Source organism: Lissotriton helveticus, chromosome 2_1 (assembly GCF_964261635.1).
Source record: "Lissotriton helveticus chromosome 2_1, aLisHel1.1, whole genome shotgun sequence".
Classification (NCBI taxonomy): Eukaryota; Metazoa; Chordata; class Amphibia; order Caudata; family Salamandridae; genus Lissotriton; species Lissotriton helveticus.
Genome location: NC_136059.1, coordinates 1,709,152,050 through 1,709,167,031, shown reverse-complemented (window position 1 = coordinate 1,709,167,031; position 14,982 = coordinate 1,709,152,050).

Below are 14,982 nucleotides of genomic sequence, written 5' to 3'. Positions count from 1 at the left end.
CTACTACTTGACTATAGGTTAAAGTGTCAGTGGAGTTAATAGTTGTGGAGGCAGAGATCTCTTTTGAGGCTCCCTCAGTTGTTAGGTTAGTGCCCTCAGTTAATGCAACATTCTGAGGGGATACTAATGTTTGATCGGGCTGCTTCCTTTTGAAGACGGAGTGTGTTTTTTTGCACCAGCTGAGTTGTAGTAAGACCTTAAATGGAGTCGCCATTTGTGTTTGCTAGATTTTTGTTTTAAATGTTTCTGCCATTTCATGCGTCTTTTATTAATGTCTATTTTGAAAGGTGCTGAATTGGGATATGAGCATGACGGGTTCCCAGAATCGTTGCCCAATGACAGCAAATCTTGTTTCAGGGCCATCGTGACACATTTAATAGTATTTTGCTTATCTGTGGAAAGTACTGATGTTGGCAAAGAGTGTAGGCCCTCATCCTGCAGGGTTGCAAGGCACGAAGTGCCACTGTCCAGTTGAAAGGCTGGCGGAACAAAGGTTGATGGACCTTCAGAGGCTACTGTTTATGAGTGTAAACTAAATTTCAGTGGGAGGAGCTGTATCAAGTTAATTATATCGTTAATTCTTGACAGGTTGGAAGTATTTTCCATGATTTTGTTAAATGGTTTGTTTATGTTTGCTAAGACATTGCAAAAGCTATTCAGTGAAGACCGCTAAGTATTGACTGTTTTTAATATGATGGCCTGTTCTCCAATGAGAGTGGTTTGAACCTCCAGAGTATTAGTATTTTTGTCAGGGTTGATCTTGTCTCGCTCATTGCAGACAGCACTGGGTCCACTGAGGGAGTGAAGTCCTCTCTGGCACTAGATGGACTGGAGTGTGAAGTCTATATTGCAGCGTCTCTTCTGTGCATCTCAGCGGTTGAGGGGTGCCTTGTAGAGTTTGTAGAGTTTCAAGTAATAGCCCACAGATCAATTAAAAGTTCCGAATTGTCTTGTGAGCTGGCAATCTGGGCTTGTACAGCAGTAACGTAATCTGTATACCCCTGGCTTTGTGGAAAGTCTGGACTGGGTGGTTATGATTCAGCATCCAGGGTGGCATCCGAAGTCCCATTCCATTCCACCCCTGCCATAGACGGAGTTGCTTTTAGAGCATGAATCAGAAAGATTGAAGGTTGGTATGCATGTAGTTCTGTTGAGCTCTTCTGTAACAGTGTGACAGGGACGGACACTAGCAGAATGATTCGGGATGTCACCTATTACTTGATTTATTGCTCACACAGTTACCGTCTCTGTGTTTATGATGTATCCTTGATCAAAGTTGGGACGGGAGGAGCGACTGTGTTGCATTAAGTCTTATGCGGACTGGCATGAAGGTATAGGATCAAGCCAGGTTTTAATGGAATTCTGCATCAGTGGGGGGCAACTTAATCAGACAGATACAAACTTTGGATATAGCCTGAGGTAACATAGGCAGAAAGATAATGGGAGGAAACAAAATAGAGGTAGGATCTTTTTGTTGAGAAGTGAGACTGCCCGTAACAGAGACTAATTTGAAGGCAGGGCTCCTTGATCTGACTGCCAGGGTAAGTGGGACAGTAGTTTAAACGTCAACGGTCAGTTTGTTGGCCACTTCAGGGCCTTGGTCTTTGCTCCCAGGGAAATTCGGACTAGGAGAGCTCATCTTTCTGGACCTTTGGATGCATTGGCGGTCTCCAGTGACGGTCCGGCTTTCTGCCCAATATGGGCAGAAAGTATGAAGGTATGAAGAAAAATGGTCGAGTATCAAGTCAGGTTCTCATCTGAGATTTCCGAGAACTCTTTGTGGCCAATACAAACTGCTGTGCCCCACATGAAATGGTGACTCCAAAGTAAGTAGAGATACAAAGGCAAAGGAAAGGAACTGAAAAACCTCTATACCTCTATAACTCTAAGCCTCCATCACATTAAAGTCCCGACGCCACTGGAGATAGACTTGAGGTTGAAGACGAGTGGATAAGTGAAGAGGAGAAGAAGGGGAAAGAGGTCACTTTATAATATTTCTGTTGTTCCTCCCATTACCATTCCACGCTGTTAAGGCAATTTTGTCCGCATGAGTCTACGCCTGTGTGTGGTGACAATTCTGAGATGATAAAGTAGAGTTTTTCCAGTGCTAGCACAGAAATCTCTTAAAATGTCTTTAAATTACATAACTTTAAAACTTACTTTTGGAAATTGAAAAGTGGAAGTTCCGCACCTTTCTAGGCCGATTAATCTTTACCACCATTTTCGAATGGAGCATTACACAACAAAGACGTCAATAATTACATTTGATGTTCAGTCAATAAAGAGAGGGTTAATGAAGTTTAAAAACTTTTATTTTCTCATCTTAGAAGATTATTCAGTATTTGTGTTCATTTATTCAAATTAATAGCACATTGATTACAGTAATAATAGGAAATAAGATTGGTTAGAATTAGCATAGAGAAATAAAAACAGCATGTCCCATTTAGAGTATAGTCCCTATTCTAAACTAAATGACATATCCTATCCTAACAAGAACCCATAAAGAGTTCCGTCTGGAAAAAAACAAGTAGATTCTGGAACAAAGTCAAATAACTAAGAGGAAGATCGCACTCGCCATAAAGGGTGGTTCTGGAGACTCAACCAATGTGCTCTGGAATATTGCAGTAGCAACCGTCTAAAAGGATGAGAAGGAAAGATTCACAGCAGTAGCTATAATCAGCAAAAAACAGAAAAGTCTCCTCACAAAGTGCAAGGAAAACAAAGACAATCACAGTAAGCAGTAGCTTATGGCAAGTCAGGCTAGCATAGCAACATGCCAAGGGACAATTATAGGGTAGGGATGCATAGAATGAGTACCTCTCTAACTAGGAACATGTACTATATAGCAAGTGGCTAAACATGTTACAAAAACAAATGAATGCGTCATTTGCGTCCAATGGTGAAAGATCTTTCGATGATCCATCGTCTTCGTCCTCGATTCCCACGGTAAAGATAAACATCAGCATGAAGTCAGTTAGAGATGGCTACAACGTATTAGAAAGAATTACATCTACAAAGGTTCTCGTGGGAACCTTTTGCAAGCTTACTCTAGTAACTGTCTGGTTTTTATTTATTTATTTATTTAAAGTATTTATAAAGCGCGACTAACACCTTGCAGGTTTCCTGGCGCTGGAGAATACTCTTTAACTGAGGAGGCTGAGAACGAGTAGCAAACTATTAGAATTTAGGGAAACAGCCAGGTTTTAATATGTTTCCGAAAGGGGAGGAGTTGTGAAGTTTGGCGGATGTCAAGTGGCATACTGTTCCACAGTTTAGCCGCTGCGACTCTGAAGGATCTGCCCCCAGTCCTGACTTTATTGTATCTAGGAACTGTTACCAAACAGGCTGAGGCGGATCGAAGCGTTCTGATGGGGGTGTACCATGAAAACAATGCTTGCAAAGGTCTGGGCCCGACTCCGTGCAGAGCCTTGAAGACGAGGCAAAGGGCTTTGAATGCCACTCGCTGCCTTAGAGGGAGCCAGTGTAGCTCGGCTAAGGCCGCTGTGGCGGAGGACCTCCTGGTCCAGCCAAGAGCTAGCTTGGCGGCGGCCGACTGAATTCTTTGGAGTCGATCCAGCAGCACAGCTGGGGACTCGAGTAACAGTGCGTTGCAATAGTCAAGGCGACTAAGGATAGTGCACCTGACTATCAGCGCCCGAGCTTGTGCGGGAAGGAGTGGCATGATTTTGTGCAAGGATCGTATTAGGGCCGAGCAAGTCCCCACTGTTTTTGCCACCTGGGTTTCCATACTCAGCTTATTGTTGAGCATGGCCCCCAGGTTGCGGACCGAGGTGACTGGCAGTGGTTTTGCCGGTGTTTCCGGAGGCCAAAAGTCGCTCGGGAACAAGCGTGGTATTCGGTTACCTGCACAGAACAGAACCTCAGTTTTGGAGGAGTTGAATTGCAGCGAGTTTCTGTGCAACCAACCAGCCGTCTCTCTTAGGCAGTCGTGAAATGATGTTAAGGGGATGGAGTCTTCTCCCTCCCAAGAGAGAATGAGCTGGGTGTCGTCAGCGTAATTGATGGTTTTTAACCCGTGGGTCTTTATTAACGTGATCAGGGGTTTGAGATACACGTTAAAGAGGATGGGGCTTATCGAGGAGCCCTGGGGCACTCCCTGAGATACAGGTGCAAATGCGGATTGGAATGGGGGGAGGGACACAGCCTGTCTCCTGTCCCGCAGGTACGAATGGAACCATAGCAGAGCCGTGCCATCCACCCCAGCCTCACCGAGTCTCTCCAGCAAAATCCCATGGTTGACCGTGTCGAATGCGGCAGACAGGTCCAGTAAGATCAAAGCTACTGCTTGGCCCCTGTCTGCACACATACGGAGATCTTCCATGGCTGTCAGGACAGCTGTTTCGGTGCCATGGGCTGGACGAAATCCAAATTGGAAGTCGTCCAGGATGTGGTTCTGCTCCAGGTGAGTAGAAAGACAGGAGCTTACCCTTCGTTCGGCAACTTTTGCCGGAAATGGCAGGAGGGAGATAGGCCGATAGTTCGGCAGAACTTCAGGGTTTAAGGAGGGCTTTTTCAGCAGCGGTGTAACAAGCGCTTGCTTCCAGGGCGTTGGAACATATCCGCAATGTAAGGATTGGTTGCAGATTCGGCGCAGAGTGCTGAAGAGTTCGGTTCCAAAGTTTTTCCAAATTTTTGGAGGCAGAGGATCAAGAGGGGAGCCCGAGGTGATTCCGAGCGCCAACTTTTCAAACTCGGTTTCTGGAATGGGGGGAAATTCCCGCAACCTTACCGTGGGAAGGTGACCTGAATGCATTGAATCAGAGCCAATGGTACTAGCCCCCAAGTTGTTGGGGCTGCCCAACGGAGGGGATGTGTTCAGGTTGTGGATAATGGTATCGATTTTATTTTTAAAGAATGATGCGATATTGTCGCAAAAAGCTTGTGTGGGTGGCATAGTTTTTTGTGGCACAGTCGGGGTGGGTGAGGTTTTTAAGAATCTGGAAGATACTTTTCGAGCTGTTGGTGGCGTTGACAATGGTGGAGCAAAAGTAGTTGGCTTTACTTTGCCCCATAGCAGTTTTATATGCCCGAAGGTTTTCTTTCCAGATGGACTTGTTGGTGTCGGAGTAGCCTTGCCTCCATTTTCTCTCCGATTGTCTACAGGCAAGTTTGAGGACTCTCAAAGAGTCGTCAAACCAGGGAGCTGGTGCTCTGCCCTTGGGTTTGCACTTTTTCTGGGGGGCGAGGTAGTCCGAGGTAGAGGAGATCTTTGTGCAAAGGGCTTTATAGTTGTCCTCCACCGAATTAGTGGGGGAGAAACTATTTTCGTGGGAACCTTTTGCAAGCTTACTCTAGTAACTGTCTGGTGTTCCATCATATAAAAATAAGCTGTTCTATGAAATGAAACATTTAAATTCCCGGTATGTCCTGTATAGATCATAAAATGTAAGCTGCAGCAAGCATTTTATTTTCATTAATACACTTGTTCACAATGTATATGTGGTAACGAAAACAATCTAAGTACAATGAAGTGATATGGTGTGAGGAAAGAAAGAATACTTTTTTTTAAGAAACAGCACATTACACAAAAAGTTAAACCCTAGAGTTCAATTATAACATGAAATCACTATTTTATGAAAAGCATTTATTTTCCTAAAGGGATAGAGTAGAATAACTGAATAGTGCCACCAAGTAAATGGAGAACAATAGAAATTAAAGCTTTCTGCATCACATTATATAAAGGCACATTTTCTAACGTTTGACTTATTATGCATTTTTCATGTTCATATTAGGCGCGTTTCTATATTACTGTGTGGTGAAATGTTCGTAAAAAATTGTCAGCTCCCTCAATTTCCCCATCTGATGAATTGTAAAATCATCACACATCTACGTTTCTCATGTAAGTCTGTTTCAGGGTGCATTTTCGTTATCAGTTGAGTCTCGTCTTTTCCTTTTCTCCCCCCTAAATTTGAGTGAGTTCATGTAGTCAGTCGTCATGATGCCATGTTATCCCATGTTCTTTTCATATATTTTCTTAATAAATCTTTCTTGTGTCTTTCGGGAGTATGTATTTGCAGCTTAGTAATAAAGTGTAAAGAAATATAAGACAAATCCCTACTATTACTATTGTCATTAATACAGCTTTGAGTATACCTTTTACTGCTGTTGAAAACCAGTTCCTAATTGTGGCTATTCCCTTCTCAAACGTTTCATACAAGTTTGGTGTCTTGAATTCATGTAATTTAGGTTCTAAACCTGAAATGTTCCTTGCAAATCTTTCTATTTCTCTCGTCTCATCAGGTATGTATCTGCAACAGTGAGATAATTTCAGCATCTAGCAGACTCCGCCCTTTTCAGCAAGTAAAATGTCTAATGCAAGATGGTCTTATAAAACCATCAATCGTACAGCTATTAGCTCTGTATTTATTACAATCAAAGCTCCAGATGTACCAGTTGCCATTTTGTCAATAACGGTTGACAGCTTTCTAATCTTTTCACCATTTAAAACGACTTCTACAGGTGGAATGTCAGCTCCAAATATGTCTCCTTCCATCCCAGCTCCTGTTTATGTTCTGCGTTTCTGCCTAAGTGCGAGTGTTAGTGTCAGTGCATCTATAGTTTTGACATGATACATTTTTGGAATTAATATGCCTAAGTAGCAGAGCCCCTTCCAGTCAGTTGGCAATAGAAAGCAAGCATTTTGTCCACAGATGTAATGAACTTCTGGAATAGCATTCTCGTTTACCTGAAAAATTTGTCAAGGTCCACCCGTCAGTTTGAAAGTGTGTTCACAGCTACTAGTCTCTGTGAGAGGCTGGCTTAGTATATAATGCTTACTTATGTAAGTGCAGCACCCTGCACAAATCCAGATGACCCATATGGTGATTTTAGTGGTTTAGACAACCTTAGAAAGGCTCTCTAAGTGGTAGCTGTGGAGAGCAGCCTTCATGCTTAGTCTAGGATGGGTGAAAAGCAGCTCGGTGCACCACTATCCAATCTTTAGTATAGGCTAAGTGAAAAAGAACCACACAGCGTACTTAAAAAAATAGATATTTATTACAGTCACTTACTAACTTCATACAATATCTCCGACCCGGAGGTAAACTGACATTGCACACAATACTTCAAAATAGAACAGTAAGCAGCACTAATACACAGTGGTACCCAGGGGGAGACCAAATCATATGTCAAAATAGTGGAATGCGAACCACAGCAGTAGATGAGACTGGACCCAGAAGGATTAGAGAGTCGGGGACCCAAGGTACCACTTAGGTGAGATTCTAGGTACCACACAATAGTCGTATGCCAAGAGGATACACAACAGCGTACTCAATGCTACTCAGGGTACGTTGCGGTTGCAGTCTTGAGGAGGAAAGACCCTTCCCAGGGGACCCCTAAGACACCCTATGGAAGACAGAAGGTTGAGGTTTCACCTCATCTGTGGACATCTCCGGAATCAGGATACCTACAACAACTGTTGAGCACAGTCGAGGACTTCAGGATGAGAACACTGTTGCAGAAGGATGAAAGAGTCTGTTGGACCCGGACACGGATTCGTGTCGAACCGCACCTGAAAGCAAAGGGGACAGAGTCTATGCCACTCTGGGAGACGAAGGCCACTCGAGTTCATTGAAACAAGTCAGTTGATGAAGAAACTTCAAGTACGGGTACAACGAATCGGCAGCTCTGCCCGAGCACCGTGATGCTGAAGACAACAGAATTTGTCTGTCCAATCATCCTCATCAGCACTGGTCAGTTATAGGTGGGACAGACTCGTTGACAGAACCTTTTGATGCATCCAACTCCATTAATACGAGTCAGTTGTGTTAAATGATGCGATTACCGTGTGATGAAGGGCTGCAGCGACGCGTTGCATAGGGGTTCAGTTGCAGGGCGTTCTACGAGGGATGCTGGCCTCAACTCGACGAGAGAACAACTCAGGCTTTGAAGGAATGCAGAACCACCACCTGTGTTACTGACCTTTTGGAGTCCGTTGGAGCCCAGGTTCGGCAGAGTGGTCGATCGTGTTGCGTTGCCTGCAGATGCAGGGGAATGACTCCTTTATTCCAAGGAAGATTCCTTTGGATGTCTTTAAATGTCCACAGGCCAAGGATGGAATCTGTAAGGGGCACGGACACTAATGGTACAGTGGGTTTGCAGGAGGCCGAGGTCAGGAGCAGACAGAGTCTTCTCAGTTGCAGTCTCGGTCCCAAAGCAAAGGATTTTGCAATGAGTCCGGCATTGTCCGCACGATTCGGCCACGATGTCCAGATGGTCAAAAAAAAGTGGAGTTGGATCTAAATCGAATCCCACAACAAATCTAGGGTCCCACCCACAGGTAAGTCCTTACGTACTCTAAAAAGGGGGTTGGGAGGATTCAGAGGTCCCTTCCAGAGGAGGGGCTGGAAAGAGGGGAGGATACTCCCATGTCCTTTGTCCAGTTTTGCGCCCGAATGGGAGCTAATGGCTCCCTGAGCTGGAGTATGTAAAAAGGGCACAAAATGTGCTCTTCTAGAAGACAAGCACTCCCACCCTGGCGTAATACACTAAATCCTGTCTGGGAGGTGGTCACACTTCCCTGTGACAGCAAACCTTTTGTCCTACATTCCCCTGCTCGGGCTTAGCCCAGCAGCAAGACTGCAGAATTTAGTCTGTGGTCGGCAGCAGCCCTAGGTTGCTGTCAGGCTCTATAAGATCGGTCTTTTGATTCCAACATGTTTGATACCAAACATGCCCATGTTCATTCCAGCCAGTTTAGAGATGGTCATCACATAAGGACGCATGGCCTCTCTATAATAATGGCTTATTCACTTACAAAGTCTGGGTATGGATGCCAGGGTTTGTAGGGGTACTCTGCTCAGGCAGGGCCAGCCTCACACTCTGAACTGAGCACCCTGCCTTTGGGACTGAAAGGCCTGCTAGAGGGGAGACTTATGGGTTTCCAGTGTAGTGATGTAAGATATATAACTTTCGTGAGAGGTGCATGCCGCAACCCACACAGGCTGCAATGGCAGGTCCATACTCGAAGTTTGGAGGGTACCTCATGGTTGGCATGCTTCAGCCAATAGGGGATATCTAGGGTACCCAGGCCCTAGGTACCTTAGTACCATATACGAGGGACTTATAAGGGTGCCCCAGTAGCCAAATAGGAATGTACCAAGGTACCAACCATAACCAATTTAGGGAGGAAACACAGTGACTGGGGTTCTGATTAGCAGGATGCCAGTCAGACTAGTCAGAAAAGCAATAGAACAGCGTAAAAAGTGGGGGTAGCTATGAAAGCAGATCCTTACTTTCCTACACACCCCCCCAAAGTAAGGAAATTAGACCTTGTCCAGTTGAGTCTTCATTTTTTAAGTGGAAATATATGGAGAGGTAATCTGGTTTGGCATGGTTACTCACAGGTCTATGTTCCCCTGTATAGTCCATCCCCTGTAGGGAAATGGAACACACTCAAAAGTTTGGGGTTTTCACCCTTCATCTGTTTAACCCCTAAGAGGGTCTTATGGTCTGTCTGAACAATGAAGTGAGTGCCAAACAAGTATGGCCTCAACTTATTCAGTGCCTGACCACAGCAGAGGCCTCCCTCTCTATAGCTGACCAATATTTCTCCCTTGGGGTCAACCTTTTGCTAATAAAAGCTACTGGTTGATCCTGGCCTTCTGCATTAAGATATGACACCACAGCCCCTACCCCTATCTCAGATGTATCTGTCTGGACAATGAAAATTTCGGAGTACTCAGGACTTTGCAGAATGGGAGCAGTGCACATGACCTGCTTCAAGTCATCAAAAGCCTTCTGACAGCTAACTGTCCACTGAACTCTCTTGGGTATTTTCTTGGATGTAAGATCATTCAGGGTAGTCACAATGGGCCCATATCCCTTACATCCCAAATATTCTGTAGTACCCAGTCAGGCCCAAGAAAACTCTGACCTGAGTCTGGGTAGTGGGAGCAACCCAGTCCATTATGGTCTGGATTTTGCTCTTTAATGGTTGAACCTGGCCTCCACCTAATAGGTGTCCTAAGTACACAACCTTGCTCTGCCCTATTTGGCACTTGGTGGCCTTGTTAGTGAGGCCTGCTTTTTGCAGGGCCTCTGGAACATTCCTGAGGCGGACCAGGTGATCCTCCCAGGTGGAGCTAAAGACAGGAATATCATCTAGATATGCTGCACTATAGGCTTCCAGACCTATTAGGACTTTGTTCACCAACGTCTGAAATGTGGCAGGTGCATTTTTCAGACCAAAGTGCATTACAATACATTGATAATGCCCACTAGGGGTTGAAAATGCTGTTTTTGGCTTGGCATCCTCAGCTAGTCAGATGTGCCAGTACCCAGCAGTCAGATAAAATGTGCTCAGAAACTTGGCTGAGGCCAAAGTACCTATAAGCTCATCTGCCCTCGGAATAGGATAGACATCAGTCCTAGTGACTGCATTGAGGCCTCTGTAGTCCACACACAACCTCATCTATCTTTTTTTACCCTTGGTGTGAGGTTTTGATACCAGGACTACTGGACTAGCCCAGGGGCTATCTGAAGGCTCAATGGCCCCAATTCCAGCATCTTTTGGAACACTATCCTGATGCAATCCCTGACATGGTCAGGATATCGGTAGAGTGTACTCTTAACAGGCAGGCTGTCACCTGTTTCTACTTCATGGATACACCAGGTGGTCTGACTGGGTGTCAGGGAGAACATGTGTCTGTACTGATTGAAGACTTGCCTACAATCAGCTTGCTACTGGGCAGTGAGCCTGCCTGCCAAGGCTACTCCATCTACTGACCCATCATCAGGGTTCTGAGAGAAGAGATGAGGGAGAGGGTCACTCTATTCATCCTGTCCCTCATCAGTTGCCATGAGCAAGCTCATGTCAGGCCTGTCCACAAAAGGCTTCAGGGGGTTCACATGAAGTGCGCTGTGGGGACTTCTTGGAGTACCCAGGTCCATCAAATAGGTGAACTCACCTTTTTGTTCAAGGATGGTATGAAGGCCAGTCCACTTGTCTTGGAGAGGTGCTGGGGCCACAGGCTCCAACACTCATACTTTCTGGACTGGCTGGTAAATAGTCAAGACAGCCTTTTGGTCATGCCAAGTTTTTTAAAGTTCTTGGCTGGCCTCCTGGTTTTTACTTGCCTTCTTCATGTATTCAGCCTTACGTGAATGTAGGCCAAGGATATAGTCCACAATAGCTTGTTTAGGTGGTTTGAGGGGTTGCTTCCATCCTTCCTTAACCAGACACAAGGGTCCCCTAACAGGATGCTCAAACAAACGTTCTAATGGGCTGTAGCCAACCCCCTTTTGTCGGACTTCTCTGTACGCAAAAGAAGGCAGGGTAACAAGACATACCATTTTCCCTGAGCTTTTCTGGGAGTCCCATGACCTTTGAGGATCTTATTGAACCTTTCAACAAGCCCATTGCATTGTGAGTGGTAGGGTGTGGTAAACTTATAGTTTACACCACAATCTTTCCACATTGCAGTGATGTAACTTGACATGAAGTTGTTACCTCTGTCAGTTAAGACCTCCTTAGGAAACCCCTCCCTGTAAAAGATTCCCAGGAGAGCTCTGGCCACCAGAGGAGCTGTGGTGGTTCTAAGGGGAATGGATTTTGGGTACCTAATGGGAAGGGCCACCACCTCCAGTATGTATTTGAGCCCAAATGCTGTTGAAGGTTTCAAGGGACCAACAATGTCAATCCCCACCCTTTTAAAGGGGACCCCAACCACCGGAAGTAGAATTAAAGGGGCCTTTGTAGTGCCACCTGACTTACCACAGGCTTGGCATGTGACACAGGAGCGACAAACTCCTTGGTGTCTTCAGACACATGGGGCCAGTGAAAGTGATGGACAAACCTGTCCCAAGTCTTGCTTTGCCCTAAGTGTCCGGCTAGGGGAATATCTTGTACCAGGGAGAAGAGAAACCCCCTGAACTTCTGGGGTATTACCAACCTCCTGGTGGCACTAGGTTTGGGGTCTCTACCTTCAGAATACAGGAGTCCCTCTTCCCAATCGATCATATGGGACCCACTGATATGTTCTGCTTCCTCAGCAGCAGCATGCTGTCTGAGGGGTTCAAGAGAGGGGCAGGTCTGTTGCTCCAAACTCAAGTCTGGCATGGAAGGGCCCCCTGCCCCGAAGAACTCTGCCTGGTTAGGCCCATGTTCCTCCGGGACAGTCGCTTAACAAGGGCTGACATCATCTCACTCAGGAGGTTGATCTTCACTGGGAGTTTGAGAGGAGGGCGATTCCATACCCTTCCTGCTCCAGTCTCTTTGGAGGCATGGGTTTGAATCCCACTGCTGCCACCAATATGAGAGGCTGGCCTAGTATATGATGCTCACTTATATAAGTGTATCACCCTGCACCAATCCAGACGGCCCTTATAGTGATTGTAGTGGTTTAGACAACCTTAGAAAGGCTCTCTAAGTGGTAGTTGTGGAGAGCAGCCTTCAAGCTTAGTCTAGGAGGGGTGTAAAGCAGCTCAGTTCACCAGTAGACAATGTTTAGTATAGGCTAAGTGAAAAAGAACCACACAATGTACTTATAAAAAAGATATTTATTACAGCCACTCACTAATGCTATACAATATCTCCAAAACAGAGATAGACTGACAGTGCACACAATACTTCAAAATAGAACAGTACCCAGCACCAATACACAGTGATCCAGAGGGCAGACCAAACCATATATCAAAATAGTGGAATGCGAAAAATGGCAGTAGATGAGACGGGACCCAGAAGGTGTAGAGAGTTGGGGACCCAAAATACCACCGTGGGTGAGAGTCTAAGTACCCCATGATAGTCGTATGCCAAGAGGATATACAACAGCGTACTCAATAGTAATCAGGGTATGTTGTGGTTGCAGTCTTGAAGAGTAAAGACCCTTCCCAGTGGACCCTGAAGATACCCCGTGGAAGACAGAAGGTTGAGGAGTCACCCCACCTGTGAAAACCCTCAGAGTCAGGATACCTACAACCACTGTCGAGCACAATCGAGGACTTCAGGACAAGAGCGTTGTTGCAGAAGGGTGAAAGAGTCTGTTGGAACCCGGACGCGGGTTTGTGTCAAGCAGTACATGAAAGCAGCGGGGACAGAGTCTATGCCACTTCGTGAGACAAAGGTCACACGAGTTCAATGGAACAGGTCATTTGATGAAGAGGCTTCAAGTACAGGTACACCGAATCGGTAGCTCTGCTCGAGTCACCATGATGCTGAAGGCAACAGAACCCTCCGACCAACAACGCATCGGCACAGGTCAGTTATAACTGGGACAGACTTATCAACAGAACATTTTTATGCATCCGACTCTGTTCATACAAGTTGGTCGTGGTAACCGATGCAGTTACCGTGTGATTAAGCGATGCATCAATGCGGTGCACAGGGTTCAGTTGCAGAGCGTTCTATGAGTGATGCTGGCCTCAACTCGACGAGAGGACAACTCAGGCCTCAGAGGAATGCAGAAACATCACCTGTGTTACTGAGTGTTTTGAAGTCCATGGGAGCCCAGGTTCGGCAGGCTGATGGATCGTGTTCCAGTATCTGCAGATGCAGGGGAGTGACTTCATCACTCCAAGGTAGATTCCTTTGGATGTCTTTACATGTCCACAGGTCCCAGAACGGAACCTGTCTGGAGCACAGACACTGATCGTGCAGCGGGTTTGCAGGATGATGAGGTCAGGAGCAGACAGAGTATTCTCAGTTGCAGTTTCGGTCCAAGAGCAAAGGACGATGCGATCAGTCCGGCACGGTCAGCACTACTCGATAAGGATGTCCAGGCGGTCAAAGAAGTGGAGTTGGATCTGAATCGAATCCCATGACTAATCTAATGTCCCACCTACAGCTAAGCCCTTAAGTATCCTCAGGAGAGGGTTGGGATGATTCAGGGGTCCCTCCCAGAGGAAGGACTGGACAGAGGGGAGGATACTCCTGTGTCCTTTGTCCAGTTTTGCACCATAATGGGAATTAATGGCTCCCTGAGCTGCTTTGAGATGGAGTATTCAAAAAGGGCACCAAATGTGCTCTTCTAGAAGACTATGTGGCGCTCGGTAGATAGGGACGGGTTTTAGTATTCAGAAAGTGTGGCGCACAAGCAGTATTTACGTAATGTGTGTATTGTGTGATTTAAAGGAATGGTGCAGCAGGAAGGGGACACCCTCACAAACTCCTTAATCTGTATAGGAAACTACACAATGTATGATTAGTATGGAACCTGCGCACACATATATAGTCATTGATCCAATTATCACAATTTTTTTGAGAAGCAATTAATACAATCCAGGCGGTGGAATCTTTGTTCTTTATCTTGTCTGTTTTTAATCATGTGGATGATATAATTGTACAAACAGCCAGCCGACACGTGTTTCGTTGTGGAAAACAGTGTTCAACAACTCTTCAGGGCAGGGAAACAGAAAAAATAATCTCAGGAAGGACATTAAAACTCAATGACCGCCAGTTATTTTAAAATAGTTAATAGTTTTACCAAAAGAGGGGGTGGTGGAGTTCCCACATTTATCGCATCACCATTGAATGATAGTGGCGAAACAAAACTAAATACAATTTCAATGACGGAAAAAACGCCTAGTTAAAAACAAATTAATAAGCAGTCTTTAAGTACATGTTGCCATTGTTCGAAAATACATAATTGTTACTTTGTCATCAAATGAGAGATAGAAATGCTGAACACCTTTAATTGGTGTAGAGCCAACCACCAAAGGAAAATTCACAGTCCCAGTTTATGAGTCAAGTATTACTTAAGACAATACCTCTATGGCTGGATTCAAAACTTTGATGGGCTGTTAGCATAGAGAGAGAAAGGAAAGGAACAACGGAAAGAAAGAGGAAGAAAAGGAAGTAGTGTTTTAGTCACTCTACTGCTTTAGGTTAAGCCGCGGATTCTTTTTACTCTGTATTGACATTTTTAGGGCTACGCTTACCCTTCCTCCGGTGATAATTCCAACCCGGCGGGGTAACCAAAAGACTTCTAGCGTTGAACGTATTGAAGGTAAGGATACAAGCTAAAT